Below are 15,598 nucleotides of genomic sequence, written 5' to 3'. Positions count from 1 at the left end.
CACATTACGTCTATTCAGTGGAACTCTACATGTATTCCTTACATCCAACATTTGACCTCAATTCATCTACTCGTTTCAAAATTAACATGGCATTTCTAAACATTTTCTACGTTTTTTCTTCGCGTTTTGCCCTCACTTATCTCCCATCCAGTATACGGTCTGCCACTAAACACTCTCTCTTTTTCTATGTTCCTTTGGTGCTGAATCCAGTGGTGACAATCGTGTTCAGCAATTAAATTCACCAAATAGGAATGTTCCATTGTAGGTAAATAGGTCAATATTCTTTCAAGAAGCTTTCAGTCTGTTTAACACAAGTTTATTTGCTGAGTATAGGCAATCGAAATAGGCAACTTTGGGCATTGTCAGAATTTGAATTTATTTTAAGGCAAACTGCCATCTATGGTATACGGAACGTTTGGTTATCCTAGTCTATACTCCATTCCAATGTCTATGTTTTGTATAAGTGTAACACTGTCCAGATATTTGGATGGTGGTGCAAGGAACTCGTTTGGAGGAGGAGGAGGAGAAAAGATCAAAATTCTTATTAGAAACTAAAGCAAAAATAAGTTGTAAGTTACCGTTTAAAGAAGTTAAGGAAATTTGAAGGAGCAATTGCCCCATGGTCCCAAGTTGCTCCTCTGATATTTATTTTGTTTCATTTCCCTATTTCATTTCATGCATCAATCATTTCGCTACTTATGTTCAATCGCCACAACATAATCCTGTACAGCTCAATGTGAATGGACACACGTCTCAAACTTCGCATCTAGTTACTTTAGATTTTGTTTCTCAGAACGAAATCGTCATTTTCAGCATGTTTCCACATTGTATTCATAAATTACAGCAGCTATAAGTTTTCGTACTCGACCCATTAAAGAAGTACTACCATTAGGATGTTCAAATGTGGCTACGCCAACATCCTGGATGATCCTTCACAGAACATCAAGTGGTAGAAGCTTTCAATATCGCATATGACAAGGCAGCTACCGTAGTCAATGCTGCAAGTGACTTCCGCAATTACAGACATTTGGTCTATTGATTGTTCTGCTTTCACAGACCACAATTTCCTTGCTCCTTTAAGTGGACCTTCGCGTAGTAGTCCTACTAACACAGCAGAGAATCCCACAATCACTTCATGAAGGCAGCTTTACTGCTACATAATCTACAAGCAACGCGCTTGATAGTGTCGACATCACAACAAGTCGATAATATTGAACTACCGCCCGCATCCAAATGCGTCAGCCCCACGCCCGAATCATGAGGTGTTACCATTAAACAAATAAGTCCTCCTACAAACTATTTCTAAGTTACAGAAACAGGAACGAGGACTGTTCGTAGAAAGAAAATGGAACCATAAATATTAACTACATCACCGTACAGAGCCAGTGTTTGTGCTGAAACATCACGATCATCTACGCGGACGTGTAAAAATATATTCAACCAACAACAGTGCGCATAGTACAAGGAATAAAGATTACCTCTCGTAAAGCATCGTTTAAAGTTATGCCTCTTACACTCCACGGAAATAATAAATTTGACACATCTGGTGAATGGTTTTGTTTAGTGTGTAGCGAACCGTACAATACTTCAATAGAAGAATGGATGCAGTGTGAAAGTTGGTGACATTTATAGTTTTCTGGTGCAACTGGAAACCTTTACTGTTGTGTACAGCGCGACGATAAGGAGTAAACAGCACGTCCAATCTTAAGACACGTTCTGTCTCAACTTACACGACATGCTTCATAAGACGGGACATTTGCAGATTTTGTTTCAAACTATAGTTTTGCACATTTGTTATTTCTTTGGTACAACAATATTTGTATGCCTTTGAGTACAGTATCCAATGTATCCAATGAACACGTTTGTCTTCCATATTTGGTATTAGTATCTGTAAAATAAATATTATTTCCAAAATTGTCCCAACTTATCCAACTCTTCCCTAATTATGTTTGTTATATTGTTGTAAACAAAATGAAATCTTTGAGTTTTACGTCCCACGGTTATGCCGGTTAGGCTAAAGGAGACGGTGATGATGAGTAATGTATGAAATGGTGGAATGAAGGAAGTGGGAGGAAACGGGGGAACCCCGAGAAAACCCACGCACGGTTATATTTTTGTAGTTTCCATATATATATATATATATATATATATATATATATATATATATATATATATATATATATTTTTGCCACCTACGCATGACGTTCAGAATGTCGTTCACACATACTAATGTGCATATATAAATTTGCAAGCAATTCTTTCAGGCAATTCTGCCAATCTTGTGTTTGTTTCCTTTATTTTTAGGATTATATTTGAGAAGCAATGGATAACACGTTCTCTTTTTTTGTTTTTGTTTACTCTCGCCTTACGTGTCTGAACCTTCACCAAGTTCACGTCATGGAGTTTTTGTATAATCACGCCAAATATCCGTTCTCTTAATGACTCCAACAAGGGAAATGCACGCAAACATGATCTTGTACGGATTTTACAAGAAAGAAAGTCAGGTTAGGAAGTAACCCACAGCCTCAACACTAAAGTATGCTAAAAATCAAAACTTTGCACGAAGCCAACTAATGACGTAATAAAGATTAAATTTTATTTTCCTTTATATTACTATTAAACGAAACGTGATTGAAACATAATTAAACACTAAAAGATGACCTAATTTCGAACTACTTTTCTGTTACAGGAATCACGTGTATATTTTTTACTTCAGTTTTCATATAAAACATTTGAAGTTAATCATCAAACTAACACACAATTTAGCAAGCAACTTTAGCTACTGTTGAGGGAAAAAATCAGTTTATAGTCTCAAATTTTGAGAGACCACAATAATCGCTTGAAAGTTATTTCAAGCAGAGGCATTATTTGGGAAGGGCAGGAAGGCGACTCGCTCACTGAGTTTGAAAATACATATCTTTTTAATGTATATTAATATACTAATAAACACGTGAAACTCTTGTGTCTGAACAATCTCCACCCCGTGGCAAAATCTAAATTTACACTACTCATTTGAAGACAGCATAATAATCAGGAATAATAAAATACGATACAAACAAGATATCATGTTTGTTATGGTTAACATTTCGATAAGGTCATGCAGTCTATTAGATAGAAATTAGAATCTTCTGATATTAAAATGTACATTTCACAACTACGCAGAAGCTAGTTTGTGGACAGGGGAAAATTTTAGAATAATAAGTAATTATCTAGAGTATTACCATTAGTATTATCATAATTATAAAGTGTCTGAAAATTGTAGTCCGAATTAGGGGAACCGTAATTTCATTACCATCACAAGCTTAAGCAGCTTGATATAATAGCACGAAATTTGATATATGTGGTTCTATTTAGTAGTACTCATAGTATAATTGAGTTATTGATTTGTGCGAATTTAATGTGGATGACGCAGAGAGAGTGAGAGGGACTTGGATTTGTTGGCATAGATCAAGGAACTTAATTGGGTGGATAGTTCCTTAATCTGTGTTATGGGGTTGTATTTAATGTCCTTTTTCAGTACAGAGGATTCACCGCAGTGGCACAGCTATGCTAATAATTGGCATGTCGAACGGTAGAGTTGGACCTGTACTGTCGACAAATAATGAGAATGCATCTAGCACGTGAAAAGAAACGTATGGAACTAGTCAACAAAAAGGGTGTCATATGCCACTCTGACAACACCAAATCTCACACATCTTTAACAGGCTCTCATAAATTGAGATAACTTGAGTGAAGAGCAAGGTGCTGGTGGCTCAGCGAGCCGTTTCCTCTCACTTCCTTATTCCACCAAATTTCCGTCATCGTTCACTTGCCTTAATCATCGTCTCCCTTAGCCGTTTCAAGGTTATCTACCACATACCCTCACATAGCACCGTCTGACTTTGATTTATTTCAGTCGCTGCAGAACTTCCTAAATGGTGTTACATTAGCTCGAAAAGAGACCTGTGGAAACCACGTGTCATAATATTTTGACCAGAAACCACAGTTGTCCTATAGTGAGAGGATTATGTTGTTGTCTGAAAAATGTCATGAGGCTATCGAATAAAATTGTGTATATGTTGTTGCGTAAAGTTATTTTCGAATAACAATAAATCTGTTTTCCATTTTCAGCTCCAAAGGTTCAATACTACTTAGATGACCTGATATTCTGCTGTAAAATGCATTATGGCCTTTTCGTCATTTGAAAACCGTCTACGTTCACATAACCATACACGTGATATTTATCTCAGCACTGGCTCAGTGGTAGAGCGTTCACCTCTGATGCTTGGGGTCCCTGCTTCGACCCCAACTCGCGCCAAGTGAACTTTGTGGTGTACGTGGGTTTCCTCGAGGTTCTTCCGTTTCCTTCCCCTTTCTTCATTCCAACATTTCATTCATTTCTCATCATCACCGTCTCCTTTAGCCAAGCCGGTATAGTCGTGGGACTTCAAACTCAAATATTTCATTTTTTTTATTTCAGTGCTTTTTTTAAGTAAAGTCCTTTAGAAAGTTAAATATTCAATTATTTTGTTTTGTTTCTATTCAATCAAAATGTCCAATACAATGGTAATAGTATTCGACACTAAGATTCTGTGGACTCACATTGCTCTGTTTGTGTCAGTTGCATTATTATTATTGTAGAGGCCACTAAAATGTTGATTTTTTTTTTTATTGTTGAGTCCTTACAAGGGACATCACCAATTGTCCGGTTCCGATTTCAATGAAATTTTTCTAGCTGATAAAGGACATATATGTATTATTTGTGATGATAGAAACTTTTGCCATGATGCATGTTTTCTATTTTTTATAATTTTTAAGAGTTTTGATGTGGTTATTAGAGATTACTGCAGAAGTCCCTTACTAACCTTTGTAAACGGAGCGTTAATGAAAGAACAACCATGTAGATACATATAAGGCCTAGGGGGAAGTTGTAATGGTAGGTGTGACCTTGATGGAAGCCATATTGAAATCCGCCATTTTGAATTAAAGTCAAGTTTTTTAAATAGGAATAGGGTAATATGATACATAATTTCGGGCTAGAATTTAATTAGGAAAACAGTAGTGAAGTTAGTTTTGAGATACACTCATTTGGGAAAAAGTTACAGGCATTTAATTGTTCACTTACTACGTGCGAAAGTCCCTTACCTCCGCTTCTAACCCACGTATTGATGACAATAAGTAGAGAAAAACTTCGGTAATACATATTGTGCCTAGAGGGAAGTGATACGGTAAGAATATCCTTGACGGCAGCCATCTTGAAATCCGCCATTTTGAATTAAAGTGAAGTTTGAAAAATGAAAACCATAGCATGTGACACCTCATTTTAATAGCAATTTTTTTCCAAAAAGCCAATGGTATGATTATTTTTGTTCTATAATTAACCAGTGTGAATTTAGGACTGCTTCTAATGTGCACCAAACGTCCATTATTCAATTTTTCAAATTGCCAACACTCCTAATTTTCACCGCATGTTTCAAGATTCCAACTGACACTTTGCAGTTGTTGCCATCGCTCATGTTTTCTAAATTTATAACATTTTTTTAAGAGTTGCGATTTGTCAGTTCATGAAAAAGTTGGTGTCATACGAACACAACATTATCAGGAAATGTAGCCTACATGTTGCGCAAACGACCAACAATAAAATATTTTTAATAAATACAAAATTAAAAAAAACAGCAGAAATGTTAGAAAATACCAAAGAGGCATTATATGACTATTCCCAGAACATTGTTTGTACCATGAGCATTATATGAAAACAGGCAACTTGTTTATAAAAAGGTGTAACTTAATTGAATGCCCGATCAATACTGATTATAAATTTTACAATCATGAATCATCGACAACAATCGCTAGAAAACGAACGACTTTTTTGTCTGACTAACTAAAAAATAACAGAAAATAAATAAATAAACCATAAAGAAATAAATATAAATCAAAACAAAAGACCCTTGATTTACACAGCAATCATATTTCGTTTTCCTTTTGGAAGTGAATTTTCATTTGATTTTTCGTCTCATCTACTACACAAGCTACGACTTCGGTATTACCTGAGTGCAAAGTTGGAGTTGTTTTCTTGTGCGATGATTCATGTCAGTAAACGAGTTTTTGAAGGGCAGGTATAGGAAATAAATAATTACATGGCAAGTCTTCAAAATTCAGAAAGATTGCTGGATGCTTATCCCAACACTATTCATGAACTGACTAATCGCAGCTCTTAAAAAATGTAATAAATTTAGAAAACATGAACGATGGCAACAACTGCAAAGTGCCAGTTGGAAACTTGAAACATGCGGTGAAAATTAGGAGTGTTGGCAATTTGAAAAATCGAATAATGGACGTTTGGTGCACATTAGAAGCAGTCCAAAATTCACACTGGTTAATTATGGAACAAAAATAATCATACCATTGGCTTTTTGGAAAAATTTGCTATTAAAATGAGGTGTCACACGCTATGATTTTCATTTCTCAAACTTCACTTTAATTCAAAATGGCGGATTTCAAGATGGCTGCCGTCAAGGATATTCTTACCGTATCACTTCCCTCTAGGCATAATATGTATTACCGAAGCTTTTCTCTACTTATTATCATTAATATGCGGGTTAGAAGCGGAGGTAAGGGACTTTCGCACGTAGTAAGTGAACAATTAAATGCCTGTAACTTTTTCCCAAATGAGTGTATCTCAAAACTAACTTCACCATTGTCTTCCTAATTAAATTATAGTCCGAAATTATGTATCATATTACCCTATTCCTATTTAAAAAACTTGACCTTAATTCAAAATGGCGGATTTCAATATGGCTTCCATCAAGGTCATACCTACCATACAAGTTCCCCCTAGGCCTTTTATGTATCTACATGGTTGTTCTTTCATTAACGCGCCGTTTACAAAGGTTAGTAAGGGACTTCTCCAGTAATCTTTAATAACCTCATCACAACTCTTAAAAATTATAAAAAATAGAAAACATGCACCATGGCAAAAGTTTCTGTCATCACAAATGATACATATATGTCCTCTATCAGCTAGAAAAATTTCATTGAAATCGGAACCGGACAATTGGTGATGTCCCTTGTTAGTTTGCTGCACTGAATAACAAATGGGGTATTGTAAGTTATTCTTAATATGTGGACTCAAAACATGTAATAATCCGACGTAGTGCATTTTAAAACCTATCAATACTGTTAATTTGGTGATGTTGTGGAGACGCCAATGTCGACTTTCTAGTATATGTATCGTAGAAAACTTCTTTTGTATTAAATTTGATTTGATTTGAGTTTAGCATCCTTTTCAACAGCGAGACTATATGAGACGTGATCCTACAGCTTAACGTGGCATACGAATCACGTGAGCTCCTGCCAGGAATCAAATCTGGGTCTTGCACGCCAAATCTGCATACGCTAGCCATTTAGCTATGAGAGAGATTGCTCTTTTGCCTTCGAAAATCTCTATATTCAGAGTAATGACAATAGAATTTTACGGGGCCACATGATCAATAAAGGAAAAATAGGAAGTATTGATGGCTGAAAATAATAAAGAATTGCTCTAGTTAAAAATATACCACTTAATCCACAGTATACGATGCTTTAATGCTATCCATGGAAGGCGACATAATCAATCTAACAAAATTGGAACTGTGTTAGTTCGGATCAATTATGATAATTTTGGTAGCTGATTTGTTTACAATGGATGTTATATATAAGATAATACACTCGGTTTGCTGTATGTTAATTATGTTCAGTCAGAGCGCACCATTTACTAATTGATGTTTGATCTAATTCATCGTGCGTGTCACATAATCAATTTTCACCTGTCAATTGGCAGACAGCAGGCAGGTACATTACGGTGTATGAAGACTTACCTGGCATAAAGACTTGTGTTCAGAAGGAAAATCTAAATGACTAGATCGAACTGCATTTACTCTAAAGTTAACTAATCAAAATAATGGCGAATAATTATGCAGTTTTGTTTGCTTTTTAAATTATTAATTTAATGTCCCACAGTTATGCTCAGAGGCAAAGGAAGATATTGATAATTATAATAAATGAAATTGTTTAATTAGGATTAGGAATTAGATTTCTGTGCTTTCGGCATCTATGACCATACTAGTTAGTGGGGTGAGACACCCTAATTGGTGTGGAGGGGATGACATATAAAAGTAATCACAAGTGACTGATAGTGTCGAATCCATAGTTTTCGGGGTCGCTGAGATGAATAGTGACACATTCAATGCTGTTTAAGTTCAACATCAGCATAATGTGCGTGGGGAATGAGAAGGGATCAAAAATAAAATGTCGAAAATGACCAAGGTTAGTGTCGAATTCGTACTTTTGGTGCCCCCTGGGATAGGAAGTTCCTAATTGAAGGAACTTTAGTGAAACTTGTTTTCACTGATTACAGCGCCATCTATCACGGAATTAGAAAAAAACATTCTAATAACATTTATTTCCCCTAGTAGAATCCGAATCTGCAACAAGAATACAGAAAACGGCGTCCTCGTCTGAATTTTCAAAGTTAACCTTGTCCTATACGCAGTTGGAGCGGGAGTGGGCTAAATTTATTGCAAGTGAATTTCCCCTACTAAAATATCAACTTTCTATTTTATACATTTTTTCCCGTACTATAATTATGTTTACAGAGCTTTTGCAGTCTCAAGTTAAATAACTCTCCCTATTTATTGTTGAGACGTAATTCTGTCTATATCTTTGAAACGGTTGATTCTAGGAAAAGAAGAACAAAGAAAAGAATATTTTCTTATGTAGGATTTTATAAACAATAATTTTACTCACAAATATTCTCTTCGAGAATTCGATGGTTTTTGAGATAAATGTAAAAAAAAAACAACTAGAATTCCTTCTTTTCCCCCCTCAAGAAAAAAATCCACACCTCAAATCAAGAATACTTTTCAGGATATGCTAAGGACATAAAAATGAAGGTCTCCACAAATATCCAATTTGTTGGGAATTTTTTTTAAGTTATTACCTTTTTATTTATTTTATTTATTTATTTTTCTAGTTTTCCTGAGCTATTTGGAGAAATCTAGAAATAGAAAAATAATAAATTGATAAAAATTTATCATTGTTTAATTATTTAAAATTGCATAAGAGTCTAGTTGTGTTAGATGTGAATTTTAACAAATCACAATTCAATTCGTATCCTAGATACAAGTATTTAAGTACGAATATTATTAAAAGAAATTGAATAAAAGTCAAAATTGCAGTCTTAAAATGTACTCTAATTGGCAGATATAACATTTCAACGATGACACTGATTGTAAATTGCATGGCAAAGAAGAAAAAAGGAATATTAGTAAGTGTGCTAGTAGCTAGAATATACTAAATATAAATGTTTTTGGTGATACAAAATCTGAAACATAATTGTTCTTGTTTTCCCCAATCTCTGTTAATTGTTTCCTATGGCAAGCAAACACTAGCCCGTGAAAGCCATTGTACAAAGTACAGTAAAATAGTCTTAGTGTCACTGTTGGTAGATATAAATTTACGCTTATTGCATCAGCATCAAAGTAAAGATAGGGACAAATTCAAATAGCCTCGATTTTATGTTGTTTTCTCCTATACAGATATTGACATTTTGACCACTTGTTTGCTTTTGCATCAATTTGGGAGTTATTGTGAGATCCTTCAACGTAAAATATGATACAGCGTGAACTGAAGAACCTAAGTTTCTAACGGAAAGTATGTTACTAGTAAACATCAGCTCAGCATTTGTAAATCGTAAAATATGAAGTAAATCATGATTAGCACGCCATGTTATATTAATACAGTGTCCTTGCAATACTCAAAAATTTGCAGTGAACAGGTCATTCATTCCAATAGTGTTCTTATTTTCTTTTGTCAATAATTAATGTTGTTTACGTACTGTTTTCAGAGCAAAATATAGTACGTGTTTGAAAATAAATAAATATATGAGTTTATGTTTTGAGCTCCAATTTATATTCTGTATGTTTGGGAATATTCATAAAAATCGATAGCAATATAAATTGTAATCCATAATACAATAATGCAGAAGAGATTAATGTATCTTAATAATTAGATCAGTCATTTTTGGGTAACATAAGAACGCGCTTCATAAATAATAAATACAAACATCAGACAAAGGAGCAGAAGGGGTGACGCAGAAGAATGCAGAAAAGTATTGGCAGTGTATGTGTGTAGTATACCTGCAAAACCGTCAACTAAGCTTTCAGGTTCCTTGTTTGCCTCACACAGGATTTTTCTTTTTACCATTCTCAGATTTCCAGTCAGCTCTTTCCGCTTTCCGTGTGATTTACTGAGAAGGGGGCAAACTGTGACGTCACAGAGTATTCAGTTGGAAATGGTTGTGTTCGAAGCTGAGGAGTAAATAAGAAAGAAGTCTCCGAAGAGAATGGTATACTAGTGATTTTCTGCATTGTGGAAGCGAGTACTTTTCCCTTACTAATTTCAACCCCAAACTATACGAGAAAGTCTGTAATCTTGGACAAAACATTATACTTCATTAAAAAGTCGGCAGAGTAAGTTGAAGAACTTACCAGAAATAATTAAACACACTTGAATAACTGTCTTTTTTATTATAAAGTATTATTTGAAACGAATATTAAAGCAAGAATAACTTATAACAGTTCATTATGAGTTCTCATTATTGTATAACTTAATTCATCATCTAGATACGACCTAAAGCCATTAAATGACAGCATTTGTTTTACACCATAGGTGTATTTCATTAATACGGATTTATTTTTATTTTCTGAACACAAGATTGAGTTTCCAATCTTCACTGTGTAAGTGACGTGATTACCGAGCTGTGTGTATGAGTAGTTGCTAGTTAAAAATGATTGGTACACTACCAACGTACACCGTTGAAGAGTAGATGAGGTCTTTTTTGTCGAAGGGAGGGAAAACATGTAAAATTTAGTCCGGAGACTTATAGCATCACAAGATAACAATATATCGTTATTGTATTCAGATATATCTATCACGTGTAAAAGTCTTACATGTCCAGGAACTTTTCCTGCATTTAATTTACACCAACATACGGAATGGCAATCTCTATGTGAAAATACGAAGGTGTATATTTTAAACTTTGATCTCTTATTCCCCTAAAATTGAAAATGGCCACTATATTTATTAATAATAAAAATATTATTATATTTTTAATATTATTATATTATATTATATTATAAAAACATTATTATGTTATAATAATAAAAAATTTTAATAATAAAAAATAAGTATTCTTTCAGAAGTGACAACAAAAATCAAAATAAAATTAAATCTTTTAGTTTTGCCTCCCATGGTTATTCCGTGTAGATTAAAGGAGACACTGACAAGGGAACCTTCCGAAAATGATAGTTGCAGTGAAAGACGTGACCTATGCCAATTGAAAGAGCTGTAACAGAGATGAGCATTCCCAAAAAATTAGCTGCCCATAGCAATAGGTTCAAGAAATATAAGGGGTGGAAGCTCGGGAAACAGCAAGGTTGGACAAGAGGGGAAAAGTGCAAATTCCGCAAAAAAAAAGGGGGGGCACGGCAAAATACAATGCTGACAAGTGATGTATAGAAAGGGACTTGACACAATAGGGAATAAATGAAGGCCACCAGTGGGGTTAACAGTGTTGCCGACTGCAATGAAAAGTACATGTTTTGCAAAGAGCACTATATGAAGTGAGTGCAATATTCAGTGTCAACCTGTCATGTAGAACATAAAATATGACGTATATAATCAGTGTTACAATCTAACAAAAGAAATTAGAAAAGAAGAAGTACGAAAAATACGAAAAATACGAAGTTGGCCATAATGCGCCACATTTGATCACGAGCTGTGCATATTAGAATGAACAAAACAAGAAAGTACCAACTATGCACGAAACTGACGTACCTATAGTCGAAAAGAAAGAGTTCCAAAGTTGGCAACATTGTCCATGAAAATCGAAACAATTCTAATATAGTTACGCCAGTCGCTTCACAAAAGGAAAATTCCGGCAACAGGCATTAGCCTTCGCATCGTTTGTGCATGCTTGTCAACACTGTACGTGCAATTGTTCGATGAGACAATGGTCCAAACAGAAGATACATTTGCAGTGAGCAGAACGGAATACTGCCAATTCGTCACACATGGTACGATGATCGCCTGTGAATGTCTTGAAACAGTACTCTAGAGGTGTCGGAACCTTTGGTGGTCTTTCTATCACATATCCACACCTGTAGAAAGCAAACATAATCAAAGGCTTGAATAAACATGTCGTAAACTGGTAGTGGGTTAAGGATTGAAGTTTCAGAAAATTCTCGCGAAACCAAATGTTAAGGTGAGTATCTGATAACACAAGCTCTATAACGTAGCGCACAAAGTTCTTGTATAGTCTAAAAACATAAACATCAAGTGGTTGTATCAGACCCGTACAACCAGGAGGGATCAGCTCAACTTTGAAATTCACTCCGGATGGTACATGCTCGTAGAGCAAGTTGGTGTCTTTGTTCGCTGTCCAAGAATCAACAAGTTGCACAACATCAGTTAGGTTTCTTTCGTCATCACGTCTTCATCACATTCATATATTATAACGCCTGTCATCTCTGCTGATGGAACTCTCTTGTCACCAATGTATATGTAAGTGGCAGAAGGCAAAGGAACATTACCCCAGAAGAACAAAGACTTTTTGTCAACTCTTCCGAATATTAAGGCCTTCCCAAATACAACCGGAAACATGCGAAAGAGTGATTTAAGCGTGTTTTATGCTAATGTGTTTTGGCCAAGTTTGGGAGAAAGAAACCTAACTGATGTTGTGCAACTTGTCGATTCTTGGACAGCGAATAAAGACACCAACTTGCTCTACGAGCATGTACCATCCGGAGTGAATTTCAAAGTTGAGCTGATCCCTCCTGGTTGTACGGGTCTGATAAAACCACTTGATGTTTTTGTTTCTAGACCATACAAGAACTTTGTGCGCTACGTTATAGAGCTTGTGTTATCAGATACTCACCTTAACATTTGGTCCCGCTAGAATTTTCTGAAACTTCAAGCCTTAACCCATTACCAGTTTACGGCATGTTTATTCAAGCCTTTGATTATGTTTGCTTTCTACAGGTGTGGATATGTGATAGAAAGACCACCAAAGGTTCCGACACCTCTAGAGTACTGTTTCAAGACATTCACAGGCGATCATTGTACCATGTGTGACGGATTGGCAGTATGCCGCTCTGCTCACTGCAAATATACATTCTGTTTGGACCATTGTCTCATCGAATAAATGCACGTACAATGATGACGAGTATGCACAAATGATGCGAAGGCTAATGCCTGTTGCCGGAATTTTCCTTTTGTGAAACGAGTGGCGTAACTATATTAGAATTGTTTGGATTTTCATGGCCAGTGTTGCCAACTTTGGAACTCTTCCTTTTCGACTATAGGTACGTCGGTGCATAGTTGGTACTTTTTTGTTTTGTTCATTCTAATATGCACAGCTCGTGATCAAATGTGGCGCATTATGGCCAACTCCGTATTTTCCGTTTTTTGGTACTTTTCTTTTCTATTTTCTTTTGTTAGATTGTAACACTGATTATATACGTCATATCTTATGTTCTACATGACAGGTTGACACTGAATATTGCACTCACTTCATATAGTGCTCTTTGCAAAACATGTACTTTTCATTGCAGTCGGCAACACTGTTAACCCCACTGGTGGCCTTCATTTATTCCCTATTGTGTCAAGTCCCTTTCTATACATCACTTGTCAGCATTGTATTTTGCCGTGCCCCCCCTTTTTTTTGCGGAATTTGCACTTTTCCCCTCTTGTCCAACCTTGCTGTTTCCCGAACTTCCACCCCTTATATTTCTTGAACCTATTGCTATGGGCAGCTAATTTTTTGGGAATGCTCATCTCTGTTACAGCTCTTTCAATTGGCATAGGTCACGTCTTTCACTGCAACTATTATTTTCGGAAGGTTCCCTTGTGAGGTACAAACAAGTTTAATTGTAAAACTTCTAGCTATAAGATTAAATATACCAACAAAATTATGCTTAATATATATTACCTTTAACAATTGATCGTTATAGAAGGTTCATATTTTACTAGATGATTTATTTTAAATAAATGAATATATGTGACAAAGAGAGATAAGATATAACACTATACACTATTCACTATACACTTGACTCGCTGGATTAAGAACCTTTACACAATCCCCTTTGTATAGATTAATTTTAATATTATTATGTCATTACTATTAGACTTATTTATAACTATTACAGCTCATGGGAAACTTATATTGGAGCATTTCTTTTAAATTATATTTACTATTATACTTGTAAGTTATCTTTGAATTTATCTATATGTTCTTCTCTCACGTGACAGTAAGAAGGATTAAATCTTTGCTAAAGTTCGTTGATTCACTTCTCGAAGTCATCCACTCTCACCTGAAGAGATGCGAGCCTGAAGTGAAGAGTTTTCTTATTTCTCGTTTGGACATTTGGATTAAAGAGATAGAGAGGGGCGAAGTGAATGCCTTCGAATCCAATCTTCTCACGAGATTTCAGATCTACGCTTGCGATTACAGGTTACGGACGAAACTGGCAAGCTTTCTTGAGACTATTAATTCCCTTGTTCATCCATATGGATGAATGCTAATGCTCATGCAGTAGTAAATCTCAGAGGTAAGAGGAATTTGTGAGTTAGCTTGGAACTAAGCAATGTAATGCAAAGATAGAAGAGCCTTATAAGAAACCGTTAGTTTTCTTAATTCTATTATAGGTCATAAATCGTGTTTAGAACTCTACGAACTCATTAGTACGGTTATTTATGGCTCTGAATTCGATTTTTTTTAGTACGTGATCAGAAGCAAAGTGGCGAGGCTGCGTGAAAGCTGCATTAGCACCGTTAATTAGCAGAATTGGTTGTCTTTGAGCTTAGCAGGAATGTGATATTCTCATTGAAGAAGTCCTTAACCTCCCAGCCACAAATCTCGCTTATATTTGTCCTCTCAGCCTCATTTTGAGTTGCCAAGACCGAAATGGAGAGATTTCCACTCAAGTTATTATTCACAATGCTCTTTCAAAGGCAGAAAGAAATTGAAAAGAAAAGTACAACGACAACCACAAATTTCGTAAACAATGATCACTAGATTGTCATTTTTGTTATTTTTTTCATATGCATACATCCGCATACAAAGAAATTTAATATCTTTGTCTTTTACTTCATATGCAAAGAATGAATAATTTTATAACCACAATAACTAATAACCACAATAAGTGTCCATTCTTTGCGACTAGAAGCATAACATTATAGGGGTATATTAACGTGTGCTACGAATTTATATCTGGATTGGCTTGCAGTAAAACAACATCTAAACGTTGAGGGTAGAGCGTAGCTTGTCAGAAATCTACAGCACAGCTAAAATGACAACTTTAATTTTATCTTCAATCAATTTCTAGGATTAGAAATGAAATAAATTTTTTAGACATATTTGAGTTGCATTTGGCATCACACTACAGCCTGATAAGATTCGAGTAACGTTTTATCTAACAAAGTATTTCTGATAGTAATAGCACAAGGTATTATATATTGTAACTATCCCAGCATGGTAAATATAATATACTTATTAGTCGTAGCCATGGGATGAATCTTTTGT

The sequence above is a fragment of the Thermobia domestica genome, chromosome 6, assembly GCF_964235325.1.
Source record: "Thermobia domestica chromosome 6, izTheDome1.hap1.1, whole genome shotgun sequence".
NCBI classification, from domain to species: Eukaryota; Metazoa; Arthropoda; class Insecta; order Zygentoma; family Lepismatidae; genus Thermobia; species Thermobia domestica.
The sequence above is the reverse complement of the archived record's forward strand: the minus strand, read 5'-3'. Positions refer to the sequence as shown.